Here is a 16,082-nt window from a genome sequence, read left to right on the forward strand (position 1 = left end):
TGAGCCAGGCACAGTGACAAGCACCTATAGTCCCAGCTATTGTGTCTGAGGGGAGAGGATCATTTTGAGCCCACCGGTTTAAGACCAGCCTGGGAAACAAAGGGAGATCCCATCTCTAAAAATATAAAAAATTTAAAATAAATTGGGACTAACCTTTCAGGGGAGTCACTGATTAATATATTGTGAAATCCAGATATACTGGTATTAACAGAAAGTTGATCTCATATACTGACATGGAAAAAACATGATACAGGCTGGGCGCTGTGGCTCACGCCTGTAATCCTAGCTCTCGGGAGGCCGAGGCGGGCGGATTGCTCAAGGTCAGGAGTTCAAAACCAGCCTGAGCAAGAGCAAGACCCCGTCTCTACTATAAATAGAAAGAAATTAATTGGCCAACTGATATATATATAAAAAATTAGCCGGGCATGGTGGCGCATGCCTGTAGTCCCAGCTACCCGGGAGGCTGAGGCAGAAGGATTGCTCGAGCCCAGAAGTTTGAGGTTGCTGTGAGCTAGGCTGACGCCACGGCACTCACTCTAGCCTGGGCAACAAAGCGAGACTCTGTCTCAAAAAAAAAAAAAAAAAAAATGATACAGAAAAAAGGTCTAGACTACCACAAGTGTACGATGTCTATATCCATACAATTCGAGAAGGGAAAAAGGCTATGGCAAAAGGATGCTCTCGAGATAGGGCAGTGTATGCACCACCAGCTGTCAGGAGATCAAGTCCTACCCCAAGGGGCACGTGCTAACAGGAAGTGGAGCTGAGGTCTAAACCAGGTTTTCATCTGGTCAGTAAATTTAGATTCTGATCCTTATTAACTAGGCAATCCCATTTCAGCAGGGTTTATAGTTGTGATTCCCACAGTATTCCAGCAATTCTCTGACTTCAGGAAAAAGAGTAAATGAAATGAGGGAGAGAGGAAGAAAAAAATCCTAACCACCACCCCATTTTGCACACCAAGGGCCCAAGGCCACAGGCTCAAATGGGTGTGTATGGGGGAGGGGTCACTACCCATGACACAAACCGCCTCTCGAAACAGCTGGGAGAAGCCCCACCCCTCTGGAACTAAAAGCTGATTCCAGGGCTTCTGCCTGTGCAGCCGGTTCAGGTCCCACCTCACCCAGCCTCCCAAGATCCCAGAGGCTGGGGATACGGCAATAAGGCAGAGCCCCAGTGCTCAAACACGCATTCTATTCCAGTCTGGCTTTGGTGCCACAACCCAGTCCCCGGCCATCCTGCCACTGGGCTCCCCACATGTCCCCTGCCCCATCTCAGTCTTCACCCAGCCAGGATGCATGGAACCAGTAAGCAGCCAGGGGCCACCATATGCGCCTGCCTGCTGCTCTGCAGTTCACCGGGACACCACTATCACATCCCACATGAGCCTCCCAAGCCCAGCACGGTCCCCCTGCTGGGGGAGACCGAGGCTTTAAGCCCCCACACCCTCCAAATTTATCCCCTACGGTCAACTATGGCTATGGAGACTTACAGCCCAGCAAACATGGTTTCTACAACATTTCGGAGCCAGACGCCCCCTGCTGCTGTGCCAGGAGGGCCTCCTAGGAGAAGGCGCTGAATACTGCTATCCTGAGGCCATGTCGCCCAAACTATGGAATCCAGGATGCCCCACCTAAATGCCCAGGGCCTCCACCTCCCACCCTGGACTACAGCCAGAGACCCAAGGCTGAGGAACCAGGAACTGAGTGTCACTGCTACTCGGAGCTCTTCTCTCCATGACTGCTTCCAGGAACACGAACTGCCTGACCAGAAGCACTCCACTGGCACTGGAGAACAGAGGAATGAGATACCCCAAAGAGTCAGAAGGCACAGTTTATTTTTTCCTTACTATCAGGGGATTGTGATTAGAGATATGAGCCATCCTCCACCAAGAAGGGAGCCAAGAGCCCTGGGGCCAGTGGCCACCCTGCCCAAAGGCACTGGCTCCAACTCCCTGAGCCTAGCTGGGTCTCACTATGGGTGTCCACCAGGAAGGACCTCCCAGGGGCTCCATGAGGGGACTAATGCCTTCCACCAGCCCCCTCTTCCCACAGTCAAGAATCAGCTAGCCCCTCACTTTCTTACCCAGAGCCAATCTCACTCAAATAGACTTCTTGGGAATTGGCAAGATGCCATTTTCCCCGACTTACATGGTCTGATAGGCCTATGAGAAGTGGTGTAGGGACACACCAACCTTCCTTGAAGCCCAGATGAGGTGCAAGTGTGGCGTGGGCACAAGCGTGCACGCACGTGCGCGCGCACACACACGCACACACACACACACACACACACACACACACACACACACCTGCCTTGCAAGGCTTTCTGCTGCTACCTTCCTTCCTTCTCTGGGCATAGAATCTGCAGTTGCTTTTTGTCCTGTGGTTTTTGCTTCTTTTTTAAAGCTGAACCTCTCAACAAGACTGAGGTAGCACTGAACACTGCAGGGCCATGAGCCTTCACACGCACAAGCTCTCTGAAGGCTGCCTCCTGCCCCAGGCCCAGGACACTCAGGAAAAAGCCTCCCAGAGGATGCTGCAGAGCCCTGCCCTAGAGCTGATGGGGGGGACACGTGGCTATTTTGAATCTGCAAAAATGAAATAGCTGCCTGCTTATTTTTAGCAGGTCCATTTGCCCGGGAATAGATGCACGTTGGCTGGCTGCCAAGCGGTCACAGAGCTGAAGGCAGGCACGTGCTACAGCCACAGGCCTCAGCACTCATCTGCTCACTCCAGGTTCTAAAAGGATCCTTCTCTGGAGAGGTACCTGCAGCTTTTCAGAACAGCCCTTGGAAAAATAATGACCTCACTCCTAACCCAGCTGACAAATCTGTAACTGCAATCTAGAGCCTTCTGCTATGTTTCTTGTTAGAAAACAAATCCCTGGGAATGGCACGAAAAATGTTGGTCCCAGTGACTAAGCCAATTTGGCTATAGTTACTGTGAAAAAGAGCTGCACATAACTGATGGGAAAGTCCACCATGAAAACAACAGCTTAGGAGTCAAAAGCCCAGCAAGTCCCCTCTGGCCAGGTCAGTGAAGCCACATCCACTCTGGGTTCTGAATGGATACTTACACATCCTCTAAGTTGGGAGTTTGAGCATTTCTCCCATTCTCCCAGCGTGCACACTGCCTACGACCGTGCCAGTGTCCACCAACAGGAAAGAGCAAGCCCAAGACACTCCATCTCCAGAGTGCCCTGCTTACCAAGTCCCTCCTGCAGGACTGTTCCCCAGCAGGGAATCAAAACTAGAGTCCAGCACTTCAGCCACTGCATTCAGAAAATGACAACACAAGGGTGGGTGGTCGTAGTGGTGGCTCACATCTGTAGTTCCAGCTACTCCGGAGGCTGAGGCAGAAGGAACACTTGAGGAATTCGAGGCTGCAGTGAGCTATAATCACGCCACTGCATTCCAGCCCGGACAACAGAGTGAGACCTAGTCTCTAAAAAGTAAAATTAAACACTTTTAACATTAAAAAAAAGAGAGGACAACAGCAGGCTATGGACCAAGCAGAAGCACGCTCCTTCTGTGAATGTTTGGTGGAGCCAGATCCAAAACCCAGACTTCTTCGCAAGAACCCAAGAATGTCTCTTGTATCAGATGTGTTTACCTAATTCCCCATCACGTTACAGCTACTCACCTTGCTTGTACATGCAAATATGTGTAAGTCACTACCAGGAGCAGCTTCTGACCACTAGGAGCTCCCAACCTAGATGGAAGAATCAATCTCTCTCATGTTCACATGCACAACCCGGTACCCCAAGCAGCCAAGCCAAGCAGCAGGCAAGGGCTCTCAGAGAGGGCCAGCCCTCCCTCAGCTGCCCCAGTGGGGAGGGTGCTGTGACATACAGTAAGGTTCTGCTGCCTTCCTGTGTGGGAGGGAGCAAAGCTGGAAGGAAGCCTAGGAGCCGTGCTGGGAGGGCCAGACGAAAGGAGTCTGACCTTTGTGGTCGAGGCCATGGAGCCAGAAAGAGTCTCGGCAGTTGCGACATGCCTGAAGTGGAGCAGGTCACAAGAGGCAAAGGCCTGGGGGACCCTCTAGGGGTGACTGCTGTCCAATATTGGCAGCAGCTTGATCACAGGAGGTTACTAAACACTTGAAATGTGATGAGTGTCACTATGAAACTCAGTTTTTAAATTTTATTTGATATTAATTTAAATTTAAATAGGCACGCGCAGCAGTGGCTACCCACCGGACAAGTGCAGCTCTAGAGGGTGTTCCCAGAAGAGCCCAGGAAACATGAGGGCTGGAAAAATGCTGCAACGGCCAACACCTACCTTGCTGGGCAGTGTTCGGTCCTGCCACCGAGGGTGGGGGCGATGGTAAGCCTGGGCCACTCACCCTCAGCAGCATGGCTGGGGCCAGAGGTTCAGAGTGCTGGAGCCATGCCTCAGGTGTGGGGGTGTCAGCCCAGCTCCAGTGTCACAGGGTGGTTACCTTCATCCTTAGGGGCCTGCGTAACCTATGACCTCATGTGGCCACCCTAAAGATTCCAAATTAGCTCACAGTGGGGCTGCGAGGTCCTGCCCAGGACTGGCCCCACGCCCTCCATTGTGATGGGCCCAGAGCAGCCAGGCCAGCCAGTGTGGCCAGACCAGCCACACCCCAGGAGTGCTCCCCCTTTCCAGCCGGGAGCCGACCAGCTGTCAGGATGTCACAGATCACTTTCCCAGCCTGCTGTGCAGAAGGCAGGCTGGACACGTGACCCAGTGACGTCCAGGTGGGAGTACCTGCTCAGTGATGCTTTCTCCAGCCAAAATGGAAACCCGGAGTCCAGCACCAGGAGCTCCAGGTAAGAAGGTTCGTGGCCAAAAATCCCAGTCTGGACATGGTCTCAAATTAAGAGCTCCTCTAGGCCAATTACTCAATTAACGCTGAAACCAACTCCTTGTTTGGAAAACTTGGTAACAAAGGGAGCAACACAAAGATAAAGTGCCCGGCCAGCCTCCTCCTCTGCTGACCAAACCCATGGCAGGTCCAAGTCTCACTCCTCCTCAGGTGAGGAAGGGAAAACCTCAGCACCTCCTGCAAAGATCTTGCCAATTGCTTCATTTGGGAGGTAGGGGTATGGTTTTTAAAAACTGCGAAGACTACATCACACCCACCCTGCCACTCATCTCTGGCCCTGGACAACCATCTTGCTTTACAAGTGAATTCCAACAGGTTTCTAAGGATGGTGACAACCCTAACCCTAATGCATTCCTGGGTACATGGAGATCCTGCCCACAGTCACAGACGATACTACACAGGAGTGCCCAAAAGGTATGAAGTGGAGATCTGACCACAAGCTTATTTAAAAGCCAATAAAGGTGACATGTGCTTTCAAAAGAAATCATAAAAGATGCTGGAGTACAGCAAAAGCCCCTTCCTGCCACCATCTCACATGGACAAAGCAAAGAGGTAAGAACTTGATTTCCCAATGGCAGACAGTGCCGTACAATCAACCCACAAAGGCATAAGGAGGTTACTTGTACCCAACAAATAACTGTCAGCACTTATAGGGACAAAGCATGACGGGACACAAATGAATCAGACAAGTTGCTGTCCTTGAAGCACCTTCCATGTTTCACAGTTTCTTTGGGGGCAAAAAAAACAGAAACAAACAAAAAAAAAATCAATGACCTCTTCTCTGATGAGCCTGTTACTGCCACCCTCTGCCACTACCCATCTGAAAGTTTGGTCCAAGAGACAGGCAAGTATCCTTCTGGGGTGGGGGATGAATAGGACACAAGGTGCCTGTGTCCCCAGGTTAGGATGTGCCAGCGTCCTGCAGTGGGGAATGAGAGGACACTGGCGTGAGTGCCAGCATTGGGGGAGCCAAGAGGGTGGGGCTGCCCCATTCACTATGCAGGCTCTCATTCGGTACCCACTGCAACACTACCTGGTGCCCAAATCCAGGTCCCCTTTCATTTCTAACCTCTTCAGAAAGGCAAGCCAGACCTATTCCTGGCCTGGTGCACAGGCTCTACAAGCCTAGCTGTCTTTGCCGACTTTCCCTCAATCCTGTTTTCAGCCACACATGCCTGACCCATGTCTTCAAAGGTGCCTGCTCTTCTGCAGGAATCAGCTTGTTTCTTGGGTTTGGTTTGATTTGTTTTTATTATAGGAGTGTTACCTGAACAGCTTCTTGCTTTCTTTTTTTTACTTTTTGAGACAGAGTCTCACTGGGCCCCCCAGCCTAGCCTCCACCTCCTGGGCTGAAGTGATCCTCCAGCCTCAGCCTCCCAAGTAGCTAGGACTACAGGTGAGCAGAGCACCAACATGCACAGCTAATTTTTCTATTTTTAGTAGAGATGGGGTCTCAGTCTTGCTCTGGCTGATCTTGAATTCCTAACCTCAGGAGATCCTCCCACCTTGGCCTCCCAGAGTGCTAGGATTACAGGCGTGAGCCACCGTGTCCAGCCTGAATAGCGTGTTTTTTACTGGCCATCCACCACCACGCACACCCTCTCAGCAAGCTGCTGGACGACGGACTCTCTAAGACAATGTAGTAAACCAAAAAAGGAGGGGGCTAGATGAAGGATGCAACACAAGAGAAGGGGACAGGGAATTCCTAGGGTGAAGGGGCAGCACAGTCAGGGGAAAGGGATGCTTCCCACGAGCAACACGGAGCTGTGAGAGTACCCAGTACATGTAGTCACCGTGAGGAGCTTTCCGCCAACAACGAAGAGTTCCACAGTAGTGGCAGAGACTCGGGAGAGTCAGGGAACCGGTGACAAAGAGACAGAAAATTAAGCACAAGAAACCGAGAAAATTAACTAGGAGAGAAGAAGAGAGGGAGACAAAAGAGACAGAGGAAACTGAAAACTTCGCAACAATGAATGATGTTAATATTATAATCATGTACACTCTGAACAGCAACACCACCAAAAACTCGGCTATCTCTATACTGGGAGGCTGAAGGAAGGAAAAAGTATAGGAATGAGCTAAGTCCTATCTCCCACAGTAGAAAAACAAATCAGATAATATTTTTTTAAATAAAAAAAGTATACTATTTAGATATAGAGGCAAGTGGCAGGGAAGATAGCTAGAAGTGAAGGCAGCTGTCCCTGGAAGAGAACAAGATGGGGGTGCAGGCCGCTTTGGGCAAAGAACTGTCCTGCCAAATCTTGTGTACAGTCAAAAGCCAAATCTTCCCATAAGCAATGCTTTGATTGACAGTTAATACATCCTTAAGCTATATACAAGTAGCAAGGGATGCTCTATTACCACACAGCTTTATGTGTTTCTTGTTAACCATCACAATATGCATTGATGTTGACTAATCTGTGTACAAACTTGTCGTGCATTATTTTCCCATAATAACTGGTGCCAATTTTGCTTCAGAGACCCCCAAGAGCACTGATGATGTAATTGTAATAAAGATAAGAACACGCTTATTGATAGCTAGACTCTTCAAGAACCAAGGCATGGGTCTCCCCAGCCCATTGGGAGGGCTGGCCAGTTTCAGACAGCAGGGCCCCTCGGGGCTGGTCATTTCCTAAAGATTTTAATGCCCACTATGAGCCAGGTTCACTGGGCACAAGGGAAAAAGAGCCTTCAGGAAGCAAAGGTAGAGGGAGGGAGAGTCAAATTACAGACAAGATACTGCAAAGAAGATCCAACAACTGAAACGTAATAGACCTGCAGCCTCTCTTCACAGTTGGGGAGAGAGAACACGGAACCCTGGGACACCCCTTGCTTGGGATGAATTACTACACTCCTATGCACATAGCACAGTGATAGCTGGGAGAGCTGAGAGTCACCCGGGCCTTTTCTGTGTGCTGTGGTTCAGAGAAGGCTGGCTGGAGACAGCATAATGAGGGACTGCCTCTCGGAAGAGGTGGCTTCAGGGCTGAGAGCTGTGCCAGGACCTGGGGGGAGGCAGGAGGGGAGAGGGGAGAGGGGAGAGAAAATTCCAAGCAGGAAGAACACGTGCCAAAGTCCTAAGGCAGGAACAAGCTTGGCTGACTCAAGAGACAGCAGCAAGAGGTGACAGTGAGGTCAGAGCACGGCTGCCCAGCATCACTGTGCAGAGGGTAGATTGGACTCGAGGGGCCAGGTGCACTGTTCTCCACAGGGAAAACCAACTTGCCCAAAGAGCCAAGGCACTTTAGTTCTTAATAAATAGAAGCTGCTTCCAGAATGCACTCCTGAAATAGCAATAGGATGCCTCTGTGGCTGGTAGTGTGACAGGTCCACTGTGTGGGTACCAGGGGGATCTCTTCAAGTTCTCAGCAAATACCCTTGCCAGGAAGCCCTGCGGCCACACCACACACTAGCCTTCAAAGGCCACTGCCAGACCCTTGCCCTCAGCCCCTACCCCTTCAAATGAGTCTGTTCCAGTATGACAGTCCAGCCACAGGAGGCAGGACACATAAACATGCAGCCCTGGGAAGCAGGGAACACGGGGACACACACATGCAGGCGTGCACACACTCGCAGCCTGCATAAGCCCTCACCATTTCTTTGAATCAGACTTTGTGAAAACAACCTTGCTCTCCAGCCAACATAAACCATAGGCAACAGAGGGCCTTATATGGCTCGAAGCTTTCTTAATCAGAAACAGATAGATGGGCTGGAGTTGGCAGCTCTGAGTTAGAGGGAAGGAAGAACGAAAAAAAAAAAAAAAGGAGAGAATAAAGGACAGCATAGGGAGACAGCAAACTCATTTGTCCAACTCTGTTTTCATCCCTCTTCAGTCTCAGTGGCTTCTTAGTGAAGAATTCCTCCTGGGGCCCATTGCTTTGCCTCCTCTCATGCTTGCATTTTCATTTAAGCCAGAGGACACGAGGAGTCAGACTGCCAGCCAAGGCACAGTTTGAGAGAACTGTTCCCGTCCCTCAAGTGGCCGGCCTCTAGGATGAGCAACCTCACCTAAAGATGGGGTTAGGTGGTTTCCTGAGAAATCAGCTGCTGGGGCAACAAGAGGCCCTCATTCCCCAGAGGCAGCAGTCCTGACCCCTGGCTCCCCAGCTCCCTGGGCTGCCTCAGTCACATGCCTGCCTGGCCCAGGAGGCAGGCTGGGTCGCTGCCACGGACCCAGAATAGCAAAGGCTGCCCCAGAGACCTCTTAAACAGCCACCCTGGCCACACACCCCATGCCAGTTTCTAGGGTGGTTTTATTCTCCTCCCTGTCCTGATTAGGCAGTGGCAGCAATGGCTTTGTCACCAGGACTTGTCCCGTACATGGCAGCCACATGCACTCGGCCCCCCTAAAGGATGCCACCTGCTAAAAATAGCAGCAGCACATGCTTGGCCAGGTGGGCCATACCAAAGTCAAAGGACAAAGCAGGGAGGTTATTCTCAGCACTGCCTTTTCTCCCAGAGACAGCTCCAGGCACATCCAAGTGCTGGTCTCCCTCCAAGGCAGCTCAGGGAAGTGAGAGTCTCTCCCACTCCTTTTCCTTTGGAGGGGCAGGAAGGAGAAGTACAGAAGACTGAAGTGGCCTTCAGATCCGGTGCAGCCCCTATTCTGACAAATGCACACCCAGGCCAAGGTCAGAGGGGTGGGGGCCGGGGGCAATCTACTGCTGGGTGACAGCCTGCTGAGGGCCAAGGGAAGGGCTTGTGACCTCCCTCTGGGGAATCAGTGACTTCAAGGATGGCTTTCTCAACAACTCAGTCTTCAGAGCAGATTCCCTCCGGCACAGCTACCTAGTCTTCCTAGCCCAGGAGGCTTTTTTATTCAGTCATTCCCGGTGCATTTCAAAAGGACCTGATGGTTACACAATTCTGATGACAAAACATGGCTTCGGAAAGACAAGAGGGCTAAAGAGTAGGAAATTTCAGTTTCCCACACAATGGAAATGTCCTATAAAAGAGGATAAGGGTCCTTCCCTCACAAGGTTCTAATGAGGCTTAAATGACTCAAAACACTAACAAGTCAGACTCAAGTTTTGGGGACAAATAGTTGTAATCTTTCAAAACTCCAGCTTAGTTTTCTGGATGAGGAAGGAGTGACAACAGGGCAGTAAGTAAGAGACAGCCTCTGAGCACATGGAGGGAAGGACAGTGGGAGGGGACACTCCCTGACCCAGGTCAAAAGCCAGCCACCCTCCTGTGTCCTGGGATCACCTTACCCACCTTGGGGCCTCAGTTTTCTCACCCACAAACTAGAGACGCTGTACTTAACCTCATAGGGTTGAGAGAGAATAAAAATGGCATAGATCAAAGAACCCACCTAAAATGCCAGTAGGTGCTCAGTAAATGTCTTTTGCTGTCCGGTTCCAAGAACAGAGACCTCACATTATATGTCAAAGGTCAGTCCAGCAGGGTTTTAACAAAGCACATCCAGAACCAGATGAGAAGACATATGGCAATAAAGCACCCCCCCCAACCCCACACCAACATGTCAGGACCCACGCGTGGCCTCACTCTCCCACAACACCTTCGTGAAGACAAAGAATGTCCCCTAACTTTTAGATGGACTGGAGGAAACAATGAAAATGCCACCTAGTTCAGAGGTCCCACACCAGGATCCCGCAGAAGTCATCAGATGAAGGTCCAAGTAGCAGATCTGGTGACACCTGACATTTGGAGACCGATAACAATGAACAGGCCAGGCGTGGTAGCTCACGCCTGTAATCCTAGCACTCTGGGAGGCCGAGGTGGGCGGATGGATCAAGGTCAGGAATTCAAAACCAGCCTGAGCAAGAGCGAGACCCCGTCTCTATTATAAATAGAAATTAACTGGCCAACTAATATATAGAGAAAAAATTAGCCGGGCATGGTGGCGCATGCCTGTAGTCCCAGCTACTCGGGAAGCTGAGGCAGTAGGATCGCTTGAGCCCAGGAGTTTGAGGTTGCTGTGAGCTAGGCTGACGCCACGGCACTCACTCAAGCCTGGGCAACAAAGCGAGACTGTGTCTCAAAAAAAAAAAAAAAAAAATGAACACAGGTCTTAGAGAACCACATTGGACTTTTATGATAATAAACAGGCTCTCAAACCAAAAACGGCTTTCCAAAAGGCTTAGCACCGGGCCCTTAGGCTCCATGCTTCTGTCCCCAGGCCCCTTGCTTAAGCTCCTCTGTCCATAATTGCTCTCCTCTCCCAACTGGTAGACCAGAACTACCTTCTTAACATGCCATGAAAAGAACCAATACACATATAAGTAATCTGTCACCAAAACTGTCAGGTTTATGGACTACGGAAGACTAAGCCCCAACATGTTATGCTTTAGAGATTTACAAGTTGAGGCAATTAAGCTTTTAGAGTTAGGCAAAGAACATTCTGGCACAGCATTGTTCAACAAAACTCTCTGCGATGATGAAAATGCTCTTGACCAGTTCTGCCCAGGACAACAGCCACTAGCCACATGAGGCTACTGAGAACTTGAAATGTGGATAATACCACTGAGGCACTGATTTTTAAATATTAGTACTTTATAAAGTTTAAATTTAGCCACACATGGCAAATAGCTACTCTATAAATAGGGCAGTTCTAAACCCTTCCCCCTACCCAATGATTTAGGCAAATAGAGTTATCTTTCAAAATAAAAATATTTAGAACAGTAGCATCTTACAGCTAAGAGAACTTGAACAGAAAACAGATTTTTTTAAGTCTTTGATTTGTACCACCCACTCAGCTATGTATGCTTCCAGCCCAAATGCCAGGGCTCCTGGAGCACAAACTGAATGTCTTTAATGTTGACCAACCCTCTTTTACTGGTTGAAGATTCCGAAAGGCTGAGACCGGGCCTGCCTAGAACCACAGCTGGGTTTCAGCTCTGAGAGCTGCACCCAATCCAGGGCTCTTGCCAGCAAAGCCCAGCAGTGAAGCAAACCTGGTCAGCCCTGAGCTCTGTATATACACTTACTTCCAGAACTCGCCTCGGGGCCCTGCTTTGTTCCCAAGGGCAAGTGGGTCTCAGTGACACACAACTAAGTGAACATAGATAGCCAGCAGCATTAAGGGACGGAACAGAATGAAGAAAAAGGACACCTTGAAAGCTACTTATTATTGGAAAGCCAGTCCTCAGAATGCTGAATGATAACACTCACTGCAACAATCTGCTTAGAAAGCAGCAGAAAGATTAGGAGGGAAGCCCATGGATTTAAGAATATTCCTTGGTTCTTCTCACAAAAGCCCTCCAGAGGACCTAGTTCAAGTCCAAATCCACCCTTGTTAGTTTCTCTACCCCTCAATTTGTATTTTTGTGACAGCCACTGAAACAACTGGGAATGACCTCCAGCTTCACCTGCACTGTACTCAGAGGTGTGAGGATTAAAGGATTAGGGAGCTGTTTGCTTGTAACTCACCTCGCACAGTAACTGTCAATGAAGAAGCAGCCTCCAAATTTTAGTTCCCATGTCCTCACCAGCTACCTCTCCAGCCAGACCCTGCCCTACTCCAAACAAACTCATTGATCACATTTTCCACCACCCAAGTTTAAAATTAGGTATCAAGGTCAGCAGGCTCCCTCAGTGGGATGTCACACACAATGAGTACTTGATGTGAAACGATCATAACCATGAAACGCGCCTGGGGTATTACACCAGGAAGGAATGTGGAAGAAAAAGAAATCTGCACAAGATTTAGGACTAAAATATACCTCACTACAGAGATAAGAAACTCTCAATCAGTATGAGGTGATTTCAGTGGGACAAGAGACCCCTAGGACTCACCACCTTTCCCATAGTTGAGGAAAACTCAGAATGACAAACTGAAAGTATTATAACCAAATGACTTCCCCACAATAGGAAAACAGACCAAGTTACAGGGAAGCTTGATTCATTTTAGACTCAGACAAGATTAGGAAGGAGAACTCTAGGGGAAAAACAAGACAGCTCTCCAGGTTTTTGGGCTATGAGCTGCCTGCTCTTCAAAGCCCTGAAATGCCCACTAGAGCAAGTCATGTTGCTACAAGCTAGAGCCAGGAGGCTAGCTGGCAAAGCTCAGGAAACCAATTTGTTTCCCTTTTCCTTCCAACCAAGTTTCTAGGTCAGAAGCTGGGGGCAGGCATGCTTTTAATAAAATTTAAACCACTCAAGTGATTCCAGAGTAAGATTCAGGGCTTCTTTGGGGTGGAGGGTTGGGGGAAAACAATGCTTTAGCACCTGTCATGAACCAGGCGCAGTACAGTCTCACAAATATGATCTCAATTTGTCTTCAGGATGGGGAAGGAATACTATGGTGACTAAAACTAGCCTTTCCCAAAAACTATGGCTATACATCCAATGCCCAAGAATAATTTGCATTGTCAGGTAGCAAGACAAACTGCTTTAAAATATTAATACTCAGCAACTGGAGACACTTCAATCTGAGCACGTGAGCAGGCCACGTACAACACCTAGCTCCACTGTCACCCTGCAGTGGCCAAGTGAGAACGTATTTCCTAGAAACAGCTGGAAGGTGGGAGAGATACTCCTACAAAGGACCTCACCTAGACACAAATCCCTTAGACGGACGGGTCTCACAGGCTAGGATCAGTTCCCACAAGTTCTGAGCCATCACTTAAAACATGCATGACAGGCCGGGTGCGGTGGCTCACGCCTGTAATCCTAGCTCTCTGGGAGGCCGAGGCGGGCGGATCGCTCGAGGTCAGGAGTTCGAAACCAGCCTGAGCAAGAGCGAGACCCCGTCTCTACTAAAAATAGAAAGAAACTAATTGGCCAACTAATATATATAGAAAAAATTAGCCGGGCATGGTGGCTCATGCCTGTAGTCTCAGCTACTTGGGAGGCTGAGACAGAAGGATCGCTTGAGCCCAGGAGTTTGAGGTTGCTGTGAGCTAGGCTGACGCCACGGCACTCACTCTAGCCTGGGCAACAAAGCGAGACTCTGTCTCAAAAAAAAAAAAAAAAAAAAAAACATGCATGACAATGGAGCCTATTTAATCCAGTAATGGACTTGAGTTTTAGTGATTTGCATACCTGTAGGATCCAGAGAACTTCCTCTAACCTAGAGCCATGTTTCATAGAGAATACACCCAGGAATTATTACCCAGAACCTACAAAACGTGTTAGAGGTGAAAGAGGAAAGGTTCGACACAAGTCAAAAAAAGCTCCCAAAGCAGAACTTTTCCAGTTTCCAGTGCTCAGAAAAAGTCTTAAATACTCAGCAGGTGAACCACTTGAGTGCCGAGAACAGAGAAATCAGATAAATGATCAATCGCCCTCTTCACTTCAAAAATGCTCTGTACCTTTAAGAGCAAAGTGGATGGGTGGTGCTAAGAGTCCAAGCTTTGCTTTCTAAATACAGATTTAAAAAAAAAAAAAAGGTCCTAATTTGGGAAGGACTTAGCAGTTACACGAGCATGTAACGTTATTGGTTTCCAGAATTAATAGCTTTTTATGAACTGGTATTCTTTGATCAGAAACTAACAGACATGGTTGTACCAGGTCCAGCAGCCTGGATTTCACTACTAGAGATAAATTTAAACACCAAATAGCCTGCACTTCAGTAGGGGAAAGATAGTTTAACCTCACTAATTGCCCGGCGCATACACCCTACCCGGCTTGAGCGGCCTCCACCTCGCACCTGAAGCGAAGTCCACCGGGTTTGCGTTAACTGTGGCAGAGGGGCTGGAAGGAGCCCGCCACCCTGGACATCTCCCGGGGTGAAGCAGATCCCGGAACACCCAGGGCTTCCCTGCCGTCCGGAGTCGCTTCAGCACCGCCCACCACCATCACCTTTCCTCTCCTACCCTTTCCAGGGAGGGGAAATGGAAGAACCTTAACATAAGGCACTAAACAGTTGAACACTGGAAGCCCGCCCTGGAGGCGCCCAGCCCCCGGTGCCTCTCCGAGCACCTCGTAGCTCGAAACCCCGAAACAAGCGCGGTCCCTCCAGATCGCGGACCGTAGGCCGAGGGCCTCAGGCGGAGCGCGGCACGTGACCCCGGCGCCCCCAGGCTGAGGTCAGCAGGCACGCCAGGCTGGGCGGCCTCCGCCTCTCGGGACACGCGTAAGGGGCTACGAATGCTAATCCCGCTCGAAACACCCAAGCCTGGGACCTCCGCACCCGAACTCGGTTCAGACGGCCCCCCCGCCCGAAACGCGATCGGACCGGATCACGAAGGGTCTCGCAGCCCATCCTCCCCGTTCCGTAAGCCGAGCCTTTCCCCTCGTTCTCCGCGCCCAACTCCAGGCGCTGGGCTACCTGCTCTGCTCGGGTCTGCCTCCGCCGCCCGGCCCACGGTGGGGCGCCACCCGCGGCGAGCCCGAGGGCCCAGAAGTTGGGTGAGGCTCCAGAAGGGACCAGTTCAACTCCAACCCCTCAGGGCCGGGAGGGATCCCGCGGGCTTGGGGGACCTCTCGCCCTTTCCGCGCACCTGGCCCTGCCCAGAGCCCGCCCCGCCGCCGCCTCTGCCTGCTCGGCCTGGGTACACACGACCTTTGAAAAGTAAACGCATGTGGGGCTGGGCGACCTTGGGTGGGACGCGCTCAGGGAAAGTTAAGGTGTGGAGAGGCGTCCCGAGCCTCGCGCCCTCGCCCCCCAGCGGAGGACGGCGCCGCGCGTGGGGGGCCGGCGCGGCCGCAGAGCGCCGCCCAGGGCCAGGCATTCGCGATCTGTCAGGAGCCCGCGGGCAGACACGCCGGCCGGGGAGGACGAGGGGGCGCAGGCGAGGGAAGGGAAAGGGCCTGTCTGACAGGAGGCGGCGGCCCGGGGCCTCCACACACGCTCGGCGTCCCACGCCTCTGGCTCCCGGAGCGCGCGTCGCACGCTGCACCTGCACCCCAGGCTCCCCTTCACCCCGACCGCACCGCCCTCGGGGCTCCCCGAGACAGCCGTCCCCCGGGGCCCCAACCTACCAGCTCCTCGGCGACCGTCGGCGTGCAGAGTCCGCGCGCCACCGCCGCCCCCCGGCCCCCGCCTCTGCCCCGCGGCCCGGCCCCGCAGCGCGGCGCCCGGCAGCTCCCCCACGTGCTCGCCCGCGCGGGTGGAACACAGAGACATTAAATACAGAGGACGCGCAGCGACGTGCCCGCGCCGCGACGCAAAGCCCCGCCCCTCTCCCTCGTGCCCCCGCGCCCGCCCCGCTCCGCTCACCTGCGCGTGCGCGCAGCCGGCCGCTCCCGGCCGCACCTCGCCAGCGCCTGTCCCAGCTGCGCCAGAGGGGGCGCGGTCTGGAGCGCCCCGCGAATGTCCCGCCGCCC

The 16,082-nt window shown here is 51.5% G+C and overlaps 1 protein-coding gene across 2 annotated transcripts in view; it reads right to left on the minus strand.

Annotated features, from left to right (window-relative positions):
• The window catches only part of AKAP1 (A-kinase anchoring protein 1), a 32,297-nt gene extending 16,447 nt beyond the window's left edge, over positions 1-15,850 (minus strand). The window contains exon 1 of one of the 2 annotated variants that reach the window (XM_012752218.3): positions 15,738-15,850. The gene's annotated coding sequence lies outside the window, so the exon portion shown is untranslated. Of the gene's footprint in view, positions 1-4,279; positions 4,480-15,737 lie in introns of those variants that run through there. The other variant, XM_012751544.3, reaches the window with a different exon arrangement.
• Between the last annotated feature and the right edge of the window lie 232 nt (positions 15,851-16,082).

Source organism: Microcebus murinus, chromosome 18, assembly GCF_040939455.1.
Source record: "Microcebus murinus isolate Inina chromosome 18, M.murinus_Inina_mat1.0, whole genome shotgun sequence".
Taxonomy (NCBI): Eukaryota; Metazoa; Chordata; class Mammalia; order Primates; family Cheirogaleidae; genus Microcebus; species Microcebus murinus.